General features: G+C 43.9%; 1 pseudogene; it reads right to left on the minus strand.

Moving 5' to 3' along the window:
* Positions 1-17331: 17331 nt before the first annotated feature.
* Positions 17332-19334, minus strand: LOC149983631 (uncharacterized; annotated as a pseudogene).
* Between the last annotated feature and the right edge of the window lie 2209 nt (positions 19335-21543).

Here is a 21543-nt window from a genome sequence, read left to right on the forward strand (position 1 = left end):
TTTGAGGGTTTGCTTTAGCCTGCCTGGATTTGTAGTTTTGCGGGCTATTCTATTGGTTCGTTGTGCCAGGCAAGCTCAATCAAATAAAGGTTAAATAAAAAAATTAAAAAATTAAAGGCCCAGCAGAAGTATTTTAAATTAAATTAAATGAAATATTGAATAGTGTTTGAACCCATGTCGTCACTCTTTCTGTTGGCAAGAACAGGAAGGAACTTCCCATGGAGAACACCCCCCCCTCCCCCCCCCCCCCTTCCACACACACACACACACATAGAGTGGCACAGTGGCACATCTCTGTTGTGATTACTGCTAAAAGGCAACATTTGATTTCTTCTTCCATGTGGAATATGAAGGATGGAATAGTGATTCACCTTTGCTTTCTATGACACAACCAGATCACTCCAGCGGACCCTTGGAGGGGACAGTACACGAGTAAGTTTGAAAACAAGCATTAAATTGCTTTATTTTCTAAGTCCTTCACTTAGGGGGTTTGATATCAAAATTGATGTGTCAAGTCAATGCCTGTGACACAATATAACACGTTCAGTACCACGCACGGATCATAAAACATAGGACTTCTAAATCTTAAGATAACTTCATTCCTTTTAGATCACAATAATAATATGATAGACCTCCTACACCACATACCGTTTTTATTTTTTTATTATTTTTTTACCTCAGTTTATTTAGTAAATATTTTCTTAACGCTTATTTTTCTTAAAACGGCAATGTTGGTTAAGGGCTTGTTAGTAAGCATGTGACAAATACCATTTGATTTGATTTGATTTGAGCCCTACGGAATCAAAATCTAATGTGTTTTTTTTTTTTGTGTGACCAAGGTGTGCAGGGTATATGGTATATGATCTGTTGTTATGTGTTTAGGTAGGAATCCAATTAGACTTTTACTTAAAATGTTGTGTTCTCTTAGGAAGCCATGAATTCTGTCATTTTTATGCTACAGAAAACCTTTCCTAAGTTACTACTAACAGAGATGCATCTATAGTTATTAGGGTCAAACTTGTCACAGTGTTTAAATCTAGGTGTGATTAAAGCCTTGTCTCCGGATCTCAGGAAAGTGGCCTACCCTCATCACTAGGTTAAACAGCTTGAATAATAGCCTAGACCTGCTGTGTTTCGTCAAGATCATCAAGGACAACAACCACCCGAGCCACTGGCTGTTCACCCCGCTACAATCCAAAAGGCGAGGTCAGTACAGGTGTATCAAAGCTGGGGACCGAGAGACTGAAAAACAGGTTCTATCTCAAGGCCATCAGACTGTTAAACAGCCGTGACTAACATGGAGAGGCTGCTGCCAACATACAGACTTGAAATCAATGGCCACTTTAATAAACGAGTCACTTTAATAATGTTTACATATCTCAGATTACTCATCTATGCCGCTCAGTCATCGCTCATCCATATATTTATATGTACATATTCTTACTCCATCCCTTTAGATGTGTGTGTATTAGGTAGTTGTGGTGGAATTGTTAGATTACATGTTAGATATTGCTGCACTGTTGGAACAGGAAGCACAAGCATTACGCTACACTCGCAATAACATCTGCTAATCATGTGCATGTGACCAATACAATTTGATTTGATTTGATTTCAGTATCTCTGTTTGAGGAATGTGTAGATCAATTGATCAGTGGCTAAATGAACGGCATCTTTGTCTGCTTTAAATTTGGTTAAAAGAAAACTGTAATCAAGTTTTTTGATGTCAAAGCTATTTAATGCTGCATCACATTCAACGTGACTCGTTTTTTGGGTGGGAGGAGTTCTGATTTTACATGGGTGGGAGGAGTTCGGATTTTACATGGGGGGGAGGAGTTCTGATTTTACATGGGTGGGAGGAGTTCTGATTTTACATGGGTGGGAGGAGTTCTGATTTTACATGGGGGGAGGGGGGAGTTCTGATTTTACATTTGGTGGGAGGAGTTCTGATTTTACATGGGTGGGAAGAGTTCTGATTTTACATGGGGGGAGTTCTGATTTTACATGGGGGGAGGTGGGTATTTTATTTGATCAGATACATTCTAATTTGGCAGTGGTCTGACAAGGGGAGGTCTCTCTCTCTCTCCCTTTTTCTCTCCCCCCGTCTCCGTCTCCCTCTCTCCCCTGATCCCTCTCCCCCCGCCACCCCACCCCGTGGCCAGTCGGGTCCTTCCAGACATTTTAATTGAGGCCATTCTGAGAGTGAGGCAGTGTATCAAATCAGTCTCTCATTAGAGTCTCTTCGGAGAGAGATGTTATTGTCAGGGGACACACTGTCACTAACAAAGATCAACTGGTTTCGTCCCAAATCGCACCCGATTTTACTATATAGCACACTACTTGAAAATTAAACACGAGGCACTAGATAATCTTATAAATATGTGTTGTATTTCTTTCTCTGCTTCCATGTCAGATTGGGGAGGCGGATGGGGTGAGGGTTTTGGGCATAGGGAGACAGAGAGGCAGCCTTTGTTTCGGGGCCAACCCGCAGGAAGTGATCGTAGGGTGGGACAGTGAGGGACACTCATCCCTTAGAGAGACGGGGAATGGATTCCAAATGGCACCCTATTCCCTGTGTAGTGCACTACTTTAGACCGGAGCCCTATTCCCTACGTAGTGCACTACTTTTGACCAGAGCTCTATGGGTCAATTATTGCAGTAGTACAACTTACATTAGCTATGACCAGCCCTATGGGTCATTTTTACAGTAGTACAACATGCAGTAGTTATGACCAGCCTTATAGGTCATTCTTGCAGTAGCTATGACCAGCCTTATAGGTCATTCTTACAGCAGCTATGACCCACCTTATAGGTCATTCTTGCAGTAGCTATGACCAGCCTTTTGGGGGTCCTGTGGGTCCTGGTCAAATGCATAGCACTAGACACTGAATAGGGTGCCATATGGGACTGAGTCGCATTCTCTTCACAAAGACACGTGGCCATCGAGAGATCATCTGGAGAGGACATCTATTGATACGGATCTGACGGAGTGAGTGACTGAGCCGAAAGGACTGAGTGTCAGTGTTTCCATCCCTGCAAGATAAAACAGAAGATAAGTAAACAGAGCAAAAAAGCAAGCACATCAATCAATCACATGCAATTATAAAGCCCCTTTTTTATTTTTTTATTTTACATCAGCAGAAACCCAGCCTAAAAAAACAAAAAACAGAAAGCAATGCAGATGCATACAAGCACGGTGTCTAGGAAAAACTCCTTAGAAAGGCAGGAAGATAGGAAGAAACCTAGAGAGGAACCAGGCTCTGAGGGGTGGCCAGTCCTCTTCCTGGCTGTGCCGGGTGGAGATTGTAAGAGTACATGGCCATTAAGGCCAGATTGTTCTTCAAGCTATTCAAACATTCATAGATGACCAGCAGGGTCAAAAAATAATCACAGTTGTTGTAGAGGGTGCAACAGGTCAATCAATACCTGTTGAGTATGTCAGTTGGCTTTTCATACCCGAGCATTCAGAAGTCGAGACAACAGGTGAGAGAGCGAGAGGGTAAAAAACAGCAGGTACGGGACAAGGTAGCACGTCCTGTGAACAGGTCAGGGTTCCATAGCCGCAGGCAGAACAGTTGAATCTGCAGCAGCAGCACGGCCAGGTGGACTGGGGATAGCCAGGTAGGGTCCTAGGGCTCAGGTAGGGTCCTAGGGCTCAGGTATGGTCCTAGGGCTCAGGCATGGTCCTAGGGCTCAGGTATGGTCCTAGGGCTCAGGCATGGTCCTAGGGCTCAGGCATGGTCCTAGGGCTCAGGCATGGTCCTAGGGCTCAGGCATGGTCCTAGGGCTCAGGCATGGTCCTAGGGCTCAGGCATGGTCCTAGGGCTCAGGTATGGTCCTAGGGCTCAGGTAGGGTCCTAGGGCTCAGGTAAGGTCCTAGGGCTCAGGTATGGTCCTAGGGCTCAGGCATGGTCCTAGGGCTCAGGTATGGTCCTAGGGCTCAGGTATGGTCCTAGGGCTCAGGTATGGTCCTAGGGCTCAGGTATGGTCCTAGGGCTCAGGTATGGTCCTAGGGCTCAGGTATGGTCCTAGGGCTCAGGTATGGTCCTAGGGCTCAGGCATGGTCCTAGGGCTCAGGTATGGTCCTAGGGCTCAGGTATGGTCCTAGGGCTCAGGTATGGTCCTAGGGCTCAGGTATGGTCCTAGGGCTCAGGTATGGTCCTAGGGCTCAGGCATGGTCCTAGGGCTCAGGCATGGTCCTAGGGCTCAGGCATGGTCCTAGGGCTCAGGCATGGTCCTAGGGCTCAGGCATGGTCCTAGGGCTCAGGCAGGGTCCTAGGGCTCAGGTAGGGTGCTAGGGCTCAGGTAAGGTCCTAGGGCTCAGGTATGGTCCTAGGGCTCAGGCATGGTCCTAGGGCTCAGGTATGGTCCTAGGGCTCAGGTATGGTCCTAGGGCTCAGGCATGGTCCTTGGGCTCAGGTAGGGTCCTAGAGCTCAGGTATGGTCCTAGGGCTCAGGTATGGTCCTAGGGCTCAGGTCCTCCCTGAGGGGAGGGAGAGAAGGAGAGAGATAATTAGAATGGTAAAGGGAAAAGGGGGATACCTAGTCAGTTGTACAACTGAATGCCCTAAACTGAAATGTGTCTTACGCATTGAACCCAAGAGGTGCGGGGCTCTGCCTTAAGCGACATCCACATCTTCGGCGCCCGGAGAACAGTGGGTTAGAGGAAGCATACTTAAATTCACACAGGACACCAGATAAGACAGGAGAATTACACCAGATATAACAGACTGACCCTAGCCCCCCGGCACATAGACTATTGCAGCGTAGATACTGGAGGCTGAGACAGGGGTGGGTCGGGGGACACTGTGGCCTTATCCGACAATACCTCCAGACAGGGCCAACCAGGAAGGATATATGATTCACTACCTTCTGTAATGTTTTTCTATAAGTAACTCCGAGCTGTAACGGTCGTCGTATGAAGGAGAAGAGGAGGACCAATGCGCAGCGTGGTAAGTGTCCATATTTAATAGAACAAACTGAACACGACAAAATACAAAAATAACCAAGTGAAATAACAAACCGAAACAGTTCCGTGTGGAACACACAGACACAGGAAAATAAACACAGACACAGGAAAATAAACACAGGAACACACAGACACAGGAAAATAAACACAGACACAGGAACACACAGATACAGGAACACACAGACACAGGAACACACAGACACAGGAACACACAGACACAGGAACACACAGACACAGGAAAATAAACACAGACACAGGAAAATAAACACAGACACAGGAAAATAAACACAGACACAGGAACACACAGACACAAGAAAATAAACACAGACACAGGAAAATAAACACAGACACAGGAAAATAAACACAGACACAGGAAAATAAACACAGACACAGGAAAATAAACACAGACACAGGAAAATAAACACAGACACAGGAAAATAAACACAGACACAGGAAAATAAACACAGACACAGAAAAATAAACACAGACACAGGAAAATAAACACAGACACAGGAAAATAAACACAGACACAGGAAAATAAACACAGACACAGGAACACACAGACACAGGAACACACAGACACAGGAACACACAGACAAAGGAACACACAGACACAGGAACACACAGACACAGGAACACACAGACACAGGAATACACAGACACAGGAACACACAGACACAGGAAAATAATCACAGACACAGGAAAATAAACACAGACACAGGAACACACAGACACAGGAACACACAGACACAGGAAAATAAACACAGACACAGGAACACACAGACACAGGAACACAGACACAGGAACACACAGACACAGGAAAATAAGCACAAGCGGGAAAAGGCTACCTAAGTATGATTCTCAATCAGAGACAACTAACGACACCTGCCCCTGATTGAGAACCATACCAGGCCAAAGGCAAACACAACATAGAAAACGGAACATAGACAAAAACCCACCCAACTCAAGCCCTGACCATACAAAAAAAAAGACATAACAAAATAACTAAGGTCAGAACGTGACACTAGCCCTATTCTATGTAGTGTAGTCCCTTGATGTTTATTCTGAACATGAGATTATAATTAAATAGATTATAAATAGTCAATTGCAGAATAATCTGATCATTTCTCCAGTCCATATCAGGCTAAAGATTAGGCCTATCCTTCTTTCCCTTTACCTCATTTATCATTTTCGCATATGGCTCCATCTTCGCAACGACATCTGAAACCCTTTCCTTATCGGACATTTTGCCAGACCTCTAGATTACAGGGCTATCTTTCATTTGATTCATTGTTGCACACAGGGTAATTACCCCAGACATAGGTGTTCCCATATCCAGGACCAGTTACTGCATCCCCTTGGACATTGCTCCTATCCTGAGCTATTTACCCAGACGGGAGGAGGCGGGAGGTGGGCAGGAAGAGAATGTTGGCTGTGGAAATGGAAGCCTATTCACTACATAGTGCACTACTTCTGACCAGAGTCAATGGGGTAGTAGGTCACTACATTTGATCAGAGTCAATGGGGAATAGGGTGCCATTTGGGATGTACATGGTGTCATGGCTTTGTGGGAGAGACTATAAGGACACTGCTGACCTGCAGTCTAAAACTGACCCTTACATTGACCCTAACCTTAAACCAAACCCTTAACCTAACCCTAACCTCTACCTTAACCCTTACCCTAACCAAAACCGTAGCCGAAACCTAACCCTAACCTAATTTCAACCAATTCTGAAAAAAAAAAGTCTGAATTCTCCATATAGCCTTTTCCGGGCTTTGTGGATGTTATCTGAGTTGAGGAGTGGATAAGGGAGGGAGCTAGGCCTCACAGTGCCATCAGGACAGTCACAGGCGGCAAGGTGTCTCCATCTTTCAATCAGACAGACAGCATATTTACCAGTGTAAAGCTCCACTGCCCTCCATCCCCTTCTCTGCCTCGCTTACAGGCTCTCAGGTTGCCAAGGACGAAGACAAGATGTGTACAACATCCATCCTCCAAACCGTCTTACTTCTGAAATGGCACCCTATTCCCTACATAATGCACCCTATTCCCTACATAATGCACTCTATTCCCTACATAATGCACCCTATTCCCTACACAATGCACTCTATTCCCTACATAATGCACCCTATTCCCTACACAATGCACTCTATTCCCTACATAATGCACCCTATTCCCTACACAATGCACCCTATTCCCTACACAACTTACTCTATTCCCTACACAATGCACCCTATTCCCTACACAATGCACTCTATTCCCTACACAATGCACTCTATTCCCTACATAATGCACTCTATTCCCTACACAATGCACCCTATTCCCTACATAATGCACCCTATTCCCTACACAATGCACCCTATTCCCTACACAACGCACTCTATTCCCTACATAATGCACCCTATTCCCTACACAATGCACTCTATTCCCTACATAATGCACCCCATTTCCTATATAATGCACCCTATTCCCTACACAATGCACTCTATTCCCTACACAATGCACTCTATTCCCTACACAATGCACTCTATTCCCTACACAATGCACCCTATTCCCTACACAATGCACCCTATTCCCTACACAATGCACCCTATTCCCTATATAATGCACTCTATTCCCTACACAATGCACTCTATTCCCTACATAATGCACTCTATTCCCTACACAATGCACTCTATTCCCTACACAATGCACCCTATTCCCTATATAATGCACTCTATTCCCTACATAATGCACTCTATTCCCTACACAATGCACTCTATTCCCTACATAATGCACTCTATTCCCTACACAATGCACTCTATTCCCTACACAATGCACCCTATTCCCTATATAATGCACTCTATTCCCTATATAATGCACTCTATTCCCTATATAATGCACTCTATTCCCTACACAATGCACTCTATTCCCTACACAATGCACCCTATTCCCTATATAATGCACTCTATTCCCTATATAATGCACTCTATTCCCTATATAATGCACCCTATTCCCTATATAATGCACTCTATTCCCTACACAATGCACTCTATTCCCTACATAATGCACTCTATTCCCTACACAATGCACTCTATTCCCTACACAATGCACCCTATTCCCTATATAATGCACTCTATTCCCTATATAATGCACTCTATTCCCTACATAATGCACTCTATTCCCTACACAATGCACTCTATTCCCTACACAATGCACTCTATTCCCTACACAATGCACCCTATTCCCTACACAATGCACCCTATTCCCTACACAATGCACTCTATTCCCTACACAATACACTCTATTCCCTACATAATGCACTCTATTCCCTACACAATGCACCCTATTCCCTATATAATGCACTCTATTCCCTACACAATGCACTCTATTCCCTACACAATGCAACCTATTCCCTATATAATGCACCCCATTTCCAATATAATGCACTCTATTCCCTACATAATGCACTCTATTCCCTACACAATGCACTCTATTCCCTACACAATGCAACCTATTCCCTATATAATGCACCCCATTCCCTACATAATGCACTCTATTCCCTACACAATGCACTCTATTCCCTACACAATGCACCCTATTCCCTACATAATGCACCCTATTCCCTATATAATGCACCCCATTTCCTATATAATGCACCCTATTCCCTACATAATGCACCCTATTCCCTATATAATGCACCCCATTTCCTATATAATACACCCTATTCCCTACATAATGCACCCTATCCCCTACATAATGCACCCTATTCCCTACATAATGCACCCTATTCCCTATATAATGCACCTCATTTCCTATATAATGCACCCTATTCCCTACATAATGCACCCTATTCCCTATATAATGCACCCCATTTCCTATATAATGCACCCTATTCCCTACATAATGCACCCTATCCCCTATATAATGCACCCTATACCCTACATAATGCACCCTATTCCCTATATAATGCACCCTATTCCCTATATAATGCACCCTATTCCCTACATAATGCACCCTATTCCCTATATAATGCACCCTATTCCCTATATAATGCACCCTACTCCCTACACAATGCACTCCATTCCTTACATAATGCACCCTACTCCTTACAAAATGCAATGCATTCCCTACTTAATGCACCCTAATCCCAACATAATGCATTCTATTCCCTACATAACGCAACCTGTTCCTTACATAGTGCACACTACTCCTTACAAAATGCACCCTATTCCTATATAATGCACCATATTCCCCTCTTTATGCACCCTGTTCCTTATGTAATGCACCCTATTCCCTACATAATGCACCATATTCCCCTCTTTATGCACCCTGTTCCTTATGTAATGCACCCTATTTCCTAAATAATGCACCCTATTTCCTACATAATGCACACTAGTCAATGCACCCTATTTCCTATATAATGCACCCTTTCCCTAAATAATGCACCCTATTCCCTACATAATGCACTCTATTCCCTACACAATGCACCCTATTCCCTACATAATGCACCCTATTCCCTACACAATGCACTCTATTCCCTACACAATGCACTCTATTCCCTACATAATGCACCCTATCCCCTATATAATGCACCCTATTCCCTATATAATGCACCCCACTCCTTACAAAATGCACCCTATTCCCTACATAATGCACCATATTCCCCTCTTTATGCACCCTGTTCCTTATGTATGTCACGGTTTTCTATATGAGAAGGAGAGTCGGACCAAAATGCGGTGTGTAGATTGCGATCCATGTTTAATAAACAAATGTAAAACACGAATCGATACAAACACTACAAAACAAAGAACGTAACGAAAACCTTAACAGCCCTATCTGGTGAGAACACAGAGACAGGAACAATCACCCACAAACACACAGTAAAACCCAGGCTACCTAAATATGGTTCCCAATCAGAGACAATGACTAACACCTGCCTCTGATTGAGAACCATATCAGGCCAGACATAGAAATAGACAAACTAGACAATGAAACATAGAATGCCCACTCAGCTCACACCCTGACCAACCAAAACATAGAAATATACAAAGTAAACTATGGTCAGGGTGTGACAATGTAATGCACCCTATTTCCTAAATAATGCACCATATTCCCCTCTTTATGCACCCTGTTCCTTATGTAATGCACCCTATTTCCTAAATAATGCACCCTATTTCCTACATAATGCACACTAGTCAATGCACCCTATTTCCTATATAATGCACCCTTTCCCTAAATAATGCACCCTTTTACCTACATATTACACCCTATTCCTTACAAAATGCACCCTATTCCCTACATAATGCACCCTATTCCCTACACATTACCCCCTATTCCCTACATAGTGCACTACTTTTGACCAGGGCCCATATGGCTCCAGAGGATAGGGAATAGGGTGCCATTCAGGATGCAGATGCTGTCTCTCGAGGCTTCCTTTTCAACGAGGTCGGCTTCAAATTTCCCGTCTCAGATATTAGAGATTAACACGAGCGGTACATACGCACAACATTTTGACAATCGGCTACCAAGACAACGCTTGTTAAATGAGAAAATAAATAGCTAATCTGTCATCTCCTAATGTGTTCTGATGTTTGGTAAAATATTTCATTTGCATTGTTTATTTATTTACCAAGCAGAGGAGAAATTAGGTTTGTATTAATAAGCAATTAATGACGGATGCAGATTGAAATAGATTGTGGAAAATGGCTGCCTCTACCTCATTGGTGACCAACCGCAACGATTGTTGATAATTGACAACAACAAAAAATGTTTGACCGTTCTGCTTTCTCGTTGCTCATATTTTCTCTCTGCCAATCATAGAAGTCTAGGTGAATGACTGGCTCTTTCCTGTGTTCTACCTTCAAAGCTGCTATCTGATCGCTGCAGCTGTACATAGTCTATCGGTAAATAGCCCACCCATTTTTACCTACCTCATCCCCATACTGTTTATATTTATTTACTTTTCTGCTCTTTTGCACACCAATATCTCTCTCTACCTGTACATGACCATCTGATCATTTATCACTCCAGTGTTAATCTGCTAAATTGTAATTATTCGCCTAACTCCTCATGCCTTTTGCACACAATGTACATAGACTCTCTTGTTTTTCTACTGTGTTATTGACTCGTTAATTGTTTACTCCATGTGTAACTCTGTGTTGTTGTCTGTTCACACTGCTGTGCTTCATCTTGGCCAGGTCGCAGTTGTAAATGAGAACTTGTTCTCAACTAGCCTACCTGGTTAAATAAAGGTGAAATATATATATATTTTTTTAAAGTTACCTTCAAGTCTTGTCCCAGGTTGCATCAATTTTCTTTGAAGTGCTATGAGTAGGCAAATATTAACATTTGACCTTTCAAAATGTGTAAGATTGTAGACCTACATGTGAATCAGACAATACTGTATTTATTAATAAGGCTGATAACGTCATGCGAAGGTTAGTACTTCCTATTTTTTTTTTGTCCTGTCATTTTGTCTAATTTCCTGTCCTGTTTTGTAAAATAAAAAAAGGTGAAGTACGTCTATATATAAAATAATGATTTCAAACCCTATACACATAACTGTAGATGTTCCTGTTTCCATGTTTGTTTATTCTCTTTCTGAGTCCTTTCACTTATTGGATAATGGATATAAGTGGGCTTTTATATCTTACGACTCGAAACAAGAGTTCATAAGAGTGCCTTTTAATGACGGCTTATGTTCAGGAAAAGCTTTTGATAGCACAAACTGGAGAATTTATCTTTAGAATTAGCCCACAGATAGCCTCGGCTACGTGATATGGATTTTAAAAAAAATACACAATAGTTCCTACATATTACAAACAAAACCAACCCGATCCACAAAAAGCATTCATCCTCTGCACTTGTGATTTATTTCAATTTCAACCTTTTGTTCTTCGTAAATAATTGTTTATATCTAGTAGGCTAATGTGACTCACTGGGGCATCTGGTTGATCTGAAACATATCTCCATGACAACCTGAATAACTCACTTCAAATCGAATCACTGTAGCGATTCCTAAAATACTTATATTGCATGCAGGTCAAGCTCTGTCAGAGGGAGTGTTGTATGTAGCTCTCCTTCGATTAAAAACACATTTCCAGGTTTTGCTGGCGGCGTGAACTCATCAGGTTAACCTAAGTGTGTTAAACCTCCTCAACATTGCTCCACCCAACCTAGGTTTGTCACAAATCACACATTTTATCCCATTTGTGTTGCTAACTATTGGAAGGTAATGGATGAATGGAAAGTGGTACAAAAGGTTTGGGGAAGTCACCCCTGGAACTTGTAATGGGAAAAAGCAGTGGGATATTTGTTCTTTCTTCAAGAACAGACCGAATTCTTCTCTTCAACTCTGACAATCGTCCTCTTGTTTAGCATTGTGTTCCTCTGTCTGTCTGTCTGTCTGTCTGTCTGTCTGTCTGTCTGTCTGTCTGTCTGTCTGTCTGTCTGTCTGTCTGTCTGTCTGTCTGTCTGTCTCTCAGTCTGTCTGTCTCTCAGTCTGTCTGTCTCTCAGTCTGTCTGTCTCTCAGTCTGTCTCTCAGTCTGTCTGTCTGTCTGTCTGTCTGTTATCCTGCCTCTCATGTGGTAGAGGACATGTCAGCACTCTCAGTTGCACAGCGCTAAGGGATGAGACCAGACCAGACTGAATACAGAACACTGCTTATTGTTGATAACAACTTCCCCTGAAAACACGGTGCCTTTTACAAATCAGTGTGCTGTGTTCCAACCCCCAAACCAGGCCTCTTCTCTGATTACCCCTCGTTATGCTGCACACCCCTATCCTGCTTCAGGGCAAGTCTTTTCTTTCAGCTTAGCTCTCTCCTCTATCGTGTCCGCACTTGCATATTGCTGAGTTGACATAGCTGTCCGTTGTAAAGACAAGGAAGTCCTTATATTCATTTGTCTCAACTATGCAGTCTGTCTCTAAGATCCAAGCTAGCTGAAGAAGGTTTTAGTGATCTGAACTCTGTCTCTTCAGGCAGTGTTTTGTTTCATACACCTCCTCGTTCCTGGGCTGGACTTCACTTTAAAATACCTCTTTACTATAGCTCATTATGTTATATTTAGGCTGCGGTAATTCATTGCTGTTGTGCCATTAATTGCACCATAAGTTATAATTTGTTCCTCTGGTCTAGCCAGTATCACAACATAACCGAGGACAACAGAACAAGAGCTGAAATGAAACCACTTCCTGGGGTCACGTTTCCACTCACTGAGAATGAAATAACTGTTTTGGAACATCAAAATGAAACACGAGACTCTAGATAATCTCATAAATATGTGTTGTATTTCTTTCTCTGCCTCCATGTCAGGTTGGGGAGGCGGTGGGGTGAGGGTTTTTGGGGGTAGGGAGACAGAGAGGCTGCCTTTGTTTGGGGGCCAGCCCGCAGGAAGTGATTGCAGGGTGGGACAGTGAGGGACACTCATCCCTCGGAGAGGGGTACGCATCCCAAATGACACCCTATTCCCTACAGAGGGCCCTGGTCTACAGTAGTGCACTATATATGGTGTAGGGTGCCATTTGGGATGCACGGGGAATGCTGGAAGACATGTTTCTGTTTAATCAGACCTCGCTGATGGATCGGCTGGAGAAAGGCAAATGGGGATCAGAACGCTGCCTGGCCAGGCCCGGGGGGCTGATGACAACAAGCCAATTTTGATGTCCCTTTTCTATCACTGCGACGCTTCTCTTTCAAGCTGACTTCTGTTTGAGCAGCCTGGGAAAATAGATTTAAACATATCCACCATTCAGGCTACAACATAGACAGGAAATAGATTTAAACATACCCACCATTCAGGCTACAACATAGACAGGAAATAGATTTATACATACCCACCATTCAGGCTACAACATAGACAGGAAATAGATTTATACATACCCACCATTCAGGCTATAACATAGACAGGAAATATATTTAAACATAACCACCATTCAGGCTACAACATAGACAGGAAATAGATTAAAACATACTCACCATTCAGGCTACAACATAGACAGGAAATAGATTTAAACATGCTCACCAGTCAGGCTACAACATAGACAGGAAATATATTTAAACATAACCACCATTCAGGCTACAACATAGACAGGAAATAGATTTAAACATGCTCACCAGTCAGGCTACAACATAGACAGGATATCTGAGACTTGCAGGTATTCATTTAGGTGTTTTAGTAAAGGTGAGATTTGGAAGAGAGGTGGAAAAGCAAAAATAAGTTGGGACAAGAAGAATGTAGATGTATTAGGATCCCCATTAGCCGAAACCAACGGCAACAGCTAGTCTTACTGGGGTCTGACACATTACAAAAAAAGACATTACAGACTAAAGACAATACAATTTACACACATTTAAAATGATTAACATGTAGTTTGCATCTATCACCTACACCTACATGTCAGTACACACACACAACCAGTAGGTCACATGTCAGTACACACACACAACCAGTAGGTCACATGTCAGTACACACACACAACCAGTAGGTCACATGTCAGTACACACACAGAACCAGTAGGTCACACGTCAGTACATACACACAACCAGTAGGTCACATGTCAGTACATACACACAACCAGTAGGTCACATGTCAGTACATACACACAACCAGTAGGTCACATTTCAGTACAGACACACAACAAGTAGGTCACACGTCAGTACAGACACACAACCAGTAGGTCACATGTCAGTACACACACAGAACCAGTAGGTCACACGTCAGTACAGACACACAACAAGTAGGTCACATGTCAGTACACACACAGAACCAGTAGGTCACACGTCAGTACAGACACACAACAAGTAGGTCACATGTCAGTACAGACACAGAACCAGTAGGTCACACGTCAGTACAGACACACAACAAGTAGGTCACATGTCAGTACACACACAGAACCAGTAGGTCACACGTCAGTACAGACACACAACAAGTAGGTCACATGTCAGTACACACACAGAACCAGTAGGTCACACGTCAGTACAGACACACAACAAGTAGGTCACATGTCAGTACAGACACAGAACCAGTAGGTCACACGTCAGTACAGACACACAACAAGTAGGTCACATGTCAGTACACACACAGAACCAGTAGGTCACACGTCAGTACAGACACACAACAAGTAGGTCACATGTCAGTACAGACACAGAACCAGTAGGTCACACGTCAGTACAGACACACAACCAGTAGGTCACATGTCAGTACACACACACAACCTGTAGGTCACATGTCAGTACACACACAGAACCAGTAGGTCACACGTCAGTACACACACACAACCAGTAGGTCACACGTCAGTACAGACACACAACAAGTAGGTCACATGTCAGTACAGACACACATCCAGTAGGTCACATGTCAGTACAAACACATATATATTTTTTTACAAATAAATAATTTCACATAAAAACAAACAATTATATCTCGACCTCCATCCCTATCACAAAAATCAGAATAACAATCCCTCTCCATCTCTGGATCCCACAACACATACCTGCCATGGACCTAGTGCTGGCAGAAGTCACAACACATACCTGCCATGGACCTAGTGCTGGCAGAAGTCACAACACATACCTGCCATGGACCTAGTGCTGGCAGAAGTCACAACACATACCTGCCATGGACCTAGTGCTGGCAGAAGTCACAACACATACCTGCCATGGACCTAGTGCTGGCAGAAGTCACAACACATACCTGCCATGGACCTAGTGTTGGCAGAAGTCACAACACATACCTGCCATGGACCTAGTGCTGGCAGAAGTCACAACACATACCTGCCATGGTCCTAGTGCTGGCAGAAGTCACAACACATACCTGCCATGGACCTAGTGCTGGCAGAAGTCACAACACATACCTGCCATGGACCTAGTGCTGGCAGAAGTCACAACACATACCTGCCATGGACCTAGTGTTGGCAGAAGTCACAACACATACCTGCCATGGACCTAGTGCTGGCAGAAGTCACAACACATACCTACCATGGACCTAGTGCTGGCATAAGTCACAACACATACCTGCCATGGACCTAGTGCTGGCAGAAGTCACAACACATACCTGCCATGGACCTAGTGCTGGCAGAAGTCACAACACATACCTGCCATGAACCTAGTGCTGGCACTAGGTCCATAATTAGGGCCGATTTCAAGTTTCCGTAACAACCGGTAATCTGCATTTTTGGACACAGATCATAGCCGATTACATTGCACCCCACGAGGAGACTGCGTGGCAGGCTGACTACCTGTTATGCGAGTGCAGCAAGGAGCCAAGATAAGGTGCTAGCTAGCATTAAACGTATCTTATAAAGAACAATCAATCTTAACATAAACACTAGTTAACTACACATGGTTGATGATATTACTAGTTTATCTAGCGTGTCCTGCGTTGCATATAATCGATGCGGTGCCTGTTAATTTATCATCGAATCACAGCCTACTTCGCCAAACGGGTGATTTAACAAGCGCATTCGTGAAAAAAAGCACTGTCGTTGCACCAATGTGTACCTAATCATAAACATCAATGCCTTTCTTTAAAATCAATACACAAGTATATATTTTTAAACCTGCATATTTAATTAATATTGACTGTTAACATGAATTTATTTTAACTAGGGAAATTGTGTCACTTCTCTTGCGTTCATTGCACGCAGAGTCAGGGTATATGCAACAGTTTGGGCTGCCTGGCTCATTGCGAACTAATTTGCCAGAATTTTACATAATTATGACATTATTATTATTATTATTATTATTATTATGACAATGTAACAGGAATATTTAGACTTATGGATGCCACCCGTTAGATAAAATACGGAACGGTTCCATATTTCACTTAAAGAATAAACGTTTTGTTTTCGAAATGATATTTTCCAGATTTGACCGTATTAATGACCTAAGGCTCGTATTTCTGTGTGTTATTATGTTATAATTAATAATTTGATAGAGCAGTCACAGCAAACACCTGCAGTGGAACTAGTGCTGGCAGAAGTCACAGCAAACACCTGCAGTGGAACTAGTGCTGGCAGAAGTCACAGCACACCCCTACAGTGGAACTAGTGCTGGCAGAAGTCACAGCACACCCCTGCAGTGGAACTAGTGCTGGCAGAAGTCACAGCACACCCCTGCAGTGGAACTAGTGCTGGCAGAAGTCACAGCACACCCCTGCAGTGGAACTAGTGCTGGCAGAAGTCACAGCACACCCCTACAGTGGAACTAGTGCTGACAGAAGTCACAGCACACCCCTGCAGTGGAACCAGTGCTGACAGAAGACACAGCACACCCCTACAGTGGAACTAGTGCTGGCAGAAGACACAGCACACCCCTACAGTGGAACTAGTGCTGGCAGAAGTCACTGCACACCCCTACAGTGGAACTAGTGCTGGCAGAAGTCACAGCACAAAGAATGGGACTGGAGCAGAGAATGGGACTGGAGCAGAGAGTGGGACTGGAGCAGAGAGTGGGACTGGAGCAGAGAATGGGACTGGAGCAGAGAATGGGGCTGGAGCAGAGAATGGGACTGGAGCAGAGAATGGGACTGGAGCAGAGAATGGGACTGGAGCAGAGAATGGGGCTGGAGCAGAGAATGGGGCTGGAGCAGAGAATGGGGCTGGAGCAGAGAATGGGACTGGAGCAGAGAATGGGACTGGAGCAGAGAATGGGACTGGAGCAGAGAATGGGACTGGAGCAGAGAATGGGACTGGAGCAGGGGCTGAGGGTCCTCCTGTGGTCACTGGGGAGGAGGTGCTGATGGACGGCACAGTGCTGCTGGTTCCAGGAGAGACGGTAGTGGGACCTGGTAGGGACCAAGACAGCATTAAACGGGACCCTTCAATGGCTGAAGGTTCAAAAGGGAACAGGCCAAACTTCTTGACCCCTTCCACCACATAGCACATGTCTTTGCAGCGCGGGTACGGGTAGCGGAATACTCTGGCAAATTCTGATTTGTTTACAATGTAGGAGTTGTCAAAATGGCGGAGGTCTCCAGCTACCTTGGAGAACTCAGCCTTTAAAGGGTCAAAGTATACCACTTACCAGCGGCTGCAGGACATGGGTTCAGTGTGGTGGAAAGACAAAGAAGTATAACCCCTTCCCTTAGTGCTGCCGCGAGCACCTCTGGGTCCATGTGTCTCTTGTGTCCATTGAAGAGGAGAAGGACAGGGCGCTCCCGTATGCTGAATGAAGTGCTGAAACCACTTCCTGAATAGGTCCCCGTCAATGTAGCCACTGTTTGACCGTCCATACAAGGCTTGGGGGGTGGGGGCCTCCCAGTGTGCAGTGGCCACCGAGGAAACACTTGAGATAGATGATAAACGGGGGGACATCCTTCCCAGCTGCATTGAAGCAAGCCAGCACTGTGATGTGCTCCTTGGTCCCCTGCTGGTACACGCGTTCTGCGCCCCGGGGAGCCAGCACTTTGCGCCTGCTCTGGTCAGCTACGAAACCCAGACTCATCGCAGTTATAGATTTCTCTGGGTTTCTCCCTCAACCCACAACTCCTTCAAGTGCTTCTCATAAGAAGTAAAGAAGGTGTCCATCGTCGGACGTGTGGCACACTCAGCTCTCCCCGTGTCCAGGGTGTCCGGCCTCCTCATGCTCAGGTTCTTGTGCCTCACATTTCCCACCACCTCTTCCCCAGTGGTGGGATTGTATCCCCTGGGTGCCGAAGCCTACAATAGAATAGAATATAAAATTGTCCATCCAGGATAAACAGTTTGGTTTGGCATCACCATACACATCCACATTTACATCACACACATTGAGAACAGTCAGTCCTGCATTCTACATACAGAAACACCAAATGCCTGCGTATTTTTGTCAGCGTATTTCATCAGCCTCTGTCTGGTGAAGGGGAAAACCAATGGCTGGCGCAGTAGACACAGCATTACACCAGCGGATTTGCATCCTGTGGTGCAAGCAATGTGGATGGTCCACTGCTACAACCATGGGGTCACCCGGGTCGTTCAGCCAGTCTGCCAACGTCTGCCGAGGTACACCATGTACCTTGGTAGATAAGAAAATAAAACTGTTACTAGCAGATACAATTCACATACACGTGGTAATCTCCTAAAAAAAACAAAAGATGCCTAACCTTGGCAGCCTGGAGGATAGCCATCCCTGCCCCGCAGTTCTCCGTGGCATGGAACATGTCCACCTGACTAACCTTGGCAGCCTGGAGGATAGCCATCCCTGCCCCGCAGTTCTCCGTGGCATGGAACAGGTCCACCTGACTAACCTTGGCAGCCTGGAGGATAGCCATCCCTGCCCCGCAGTTCTCCGTGGCATGGAACAGGTCCACCTGACTTACCTTGGCAGCCTGGAGGATAGCCCCGCAGTTCTCCGTGGCATGGAACATGTCCACCTGACTCCACTGCTTTCTCTTGACTTTCTCCATTCTGTGGTGTTAAATACGTGTTGCTAAATAACTTGGCACAATATACACATTTTAGAAAGATAACTCATTCTGAATATGTATAAACCTTTACATTTCAGAGTTAAGGCATTGAAAGGTGATGATGATATTTTTCACAATAACTGAAAGTGTACCCACGTTTGTTTTGTCTTGTAATGAAAATTAGGTGTCCCAATGAGTTTAATGTTGACGCAGACATTGTAACGTTTGCCTAAATACTGCCTCTATGTAGCTGTTGTAAGATGAAACACAGTCTACAGTGATAGGTGTCAAAATGTTTATAGTTCAAAGTTCAAAATACATTTTTGCAGATTGTGCAAAACGCCCCCGTCAGAGGAATCCAATTTTGATATGGTAACGAATGACAAATATTCAGTTGTTTTCATGATAGGTATTATTTAACTCTTACAATGTATTTCCTTTTTGCTAGCTTAGCAGTTATATCAACATTTAGCAAACCAAACTAGCAACATTAGCAAATCCGTATATTTCAGAGCTAAAACGTTGGATATTAAATGATGGCATGGTCTGTCGCACAGTCGAATTTTACAATATACAACGTGTCCTACAAAATGTGTATACATGGTACTTTTTTGAAAACTATCATAACCTAACTTAAAAAATTGGTTGTCAGCTAGCTAGAAGGGTGCCATTGGTCGCAAAATGTACCGTTATTTTCCAGTCCATTTAAATGTTGAGTTCGAGGGGATTTAGTCCTCCATCCACTAGAGAGTGTTTCCTGAAGTTAGGGGGAAAAAATGGCTATCTTTATAACCATTGAATCTATATGTTTTGACCGTGACAGTTTTACAATCCAAGTAATTTAGTCTCAAGTTGTTCAACAGCCACACCATTCATTACAGGGTAGCCTAGTGGTTAGAGCGTTGGACTAGTAACCGGAAGGTTGCGAGTTCAAGTCCCCGAGCTGACAAGGTACAAATCTGTCGTTCTGCCCCTGAACAAGGCAGTTAACCCACTGTTCCTAGGCCGTCATTGAAAATAAGAATTTGTTCTTAACTGACTTGCCTAGTTAAATAAAGGTAAAAAAAAAAAAAAAAAAATTACCAGATTCAGCTCGTCTAGAAATTAGGGAATTATTTGGAAATGAGGGGGCGAGCCATAAGACTGCTGAACAATTAATAAAATGGCCACCGGACTATTTACACTGACCCCCTTCCCTCCCCTCCATTTGTTTGCACACTGCTGTTACTCACTGTTTGTTATCTATGCATGGTCACTTCACTCCTACGTACATGTAGAAATGACCTCTAACCCACCCCCCCCCCCCGCACACTGACTCGGTAACGGTGTCCCCTGTATATAGCCTCGTTATTGTTATGTTATTGTCTAAGTTTCTATTATTTTTTACTTTAGTTTATTTGGTAAATATTTGCTTAACTCTTCTTGAACTCTACTGTTAGTTAAAGGGCTTGTCAGTAAGCATTTCACTGTAAGGTCTACACTTGTTGCATTCGGCCCATGTGACAAATAAAGTTGGCTTTGAAGAGCTAAATTATCCTCACAACGTCATGTTGCGTTTTTCCTTGGTGTGTTCTGTATTGGGGCTGCTAGCCTGTTGTAATCCACAGGGGATTTTGGGAACAGGGTCCTTCTTGATTGACTCTGGGAGTTTTCCCATCTTGTTTTAAACAAGATAAAGCTTTCATTAAGATGAGAGCAGAGGGCGGCTGTCCTGTAGTGGTAGCCAGAGAATGAGTTTCCCTGTTTGTCTCCTAACCACAACCTTGAATAATGTGTTCCTTATCCACATTTGGACTAGACCTTCGGGAAGAGTCAGCGCTTTTCAGAGAAGACAGGAAGACTCCGCAAAGAGAACACACGATTCATGTCCCTGTCAGCCACTACGTCCCGGGGAAGAAAAAAAAAGTTGAATATCAGAAGATGCGTGGAACGACCACAGCTCTGAAATCAAAGATGTCCGCCAGCCAACATAACAAGGACACTGGTTGTTTCATCCCAAAATTACTCTTTCAAAACTGCTGAGCCCATATGAGAAATGTTACACAGCTAAGTAATGTCATCAAGCTCCATATTTAATGTAACCCTAAACTCCAAGAGAGCGGGGCCCGGAGGTTTTTTAAAACACATTAGACGAACACAATCTTCCTTGTACTCTACTCACACCCAGCCCTGTATTAGTTGCAGATGTAGCTATGCAATCTCTTTGACC

The sequence above is a fragment of the Oncorhynchus mykiss genome, chromosome 5 (genome assembly GCF_057628025.1).
Source record: "Oncorhynchus mykiss isolate SJ-2025 chromosome 5, ASM5762802v1, whole genome shotgun sequence".
Classification (NCBI taxonomy): domain Eukaryota; kingdom Metazoa; phylum Chordata; class Actinopteri; order Salmoniformes; family Salmonidae; genus Oncorhynchus; species Oncorhynchus mykiss.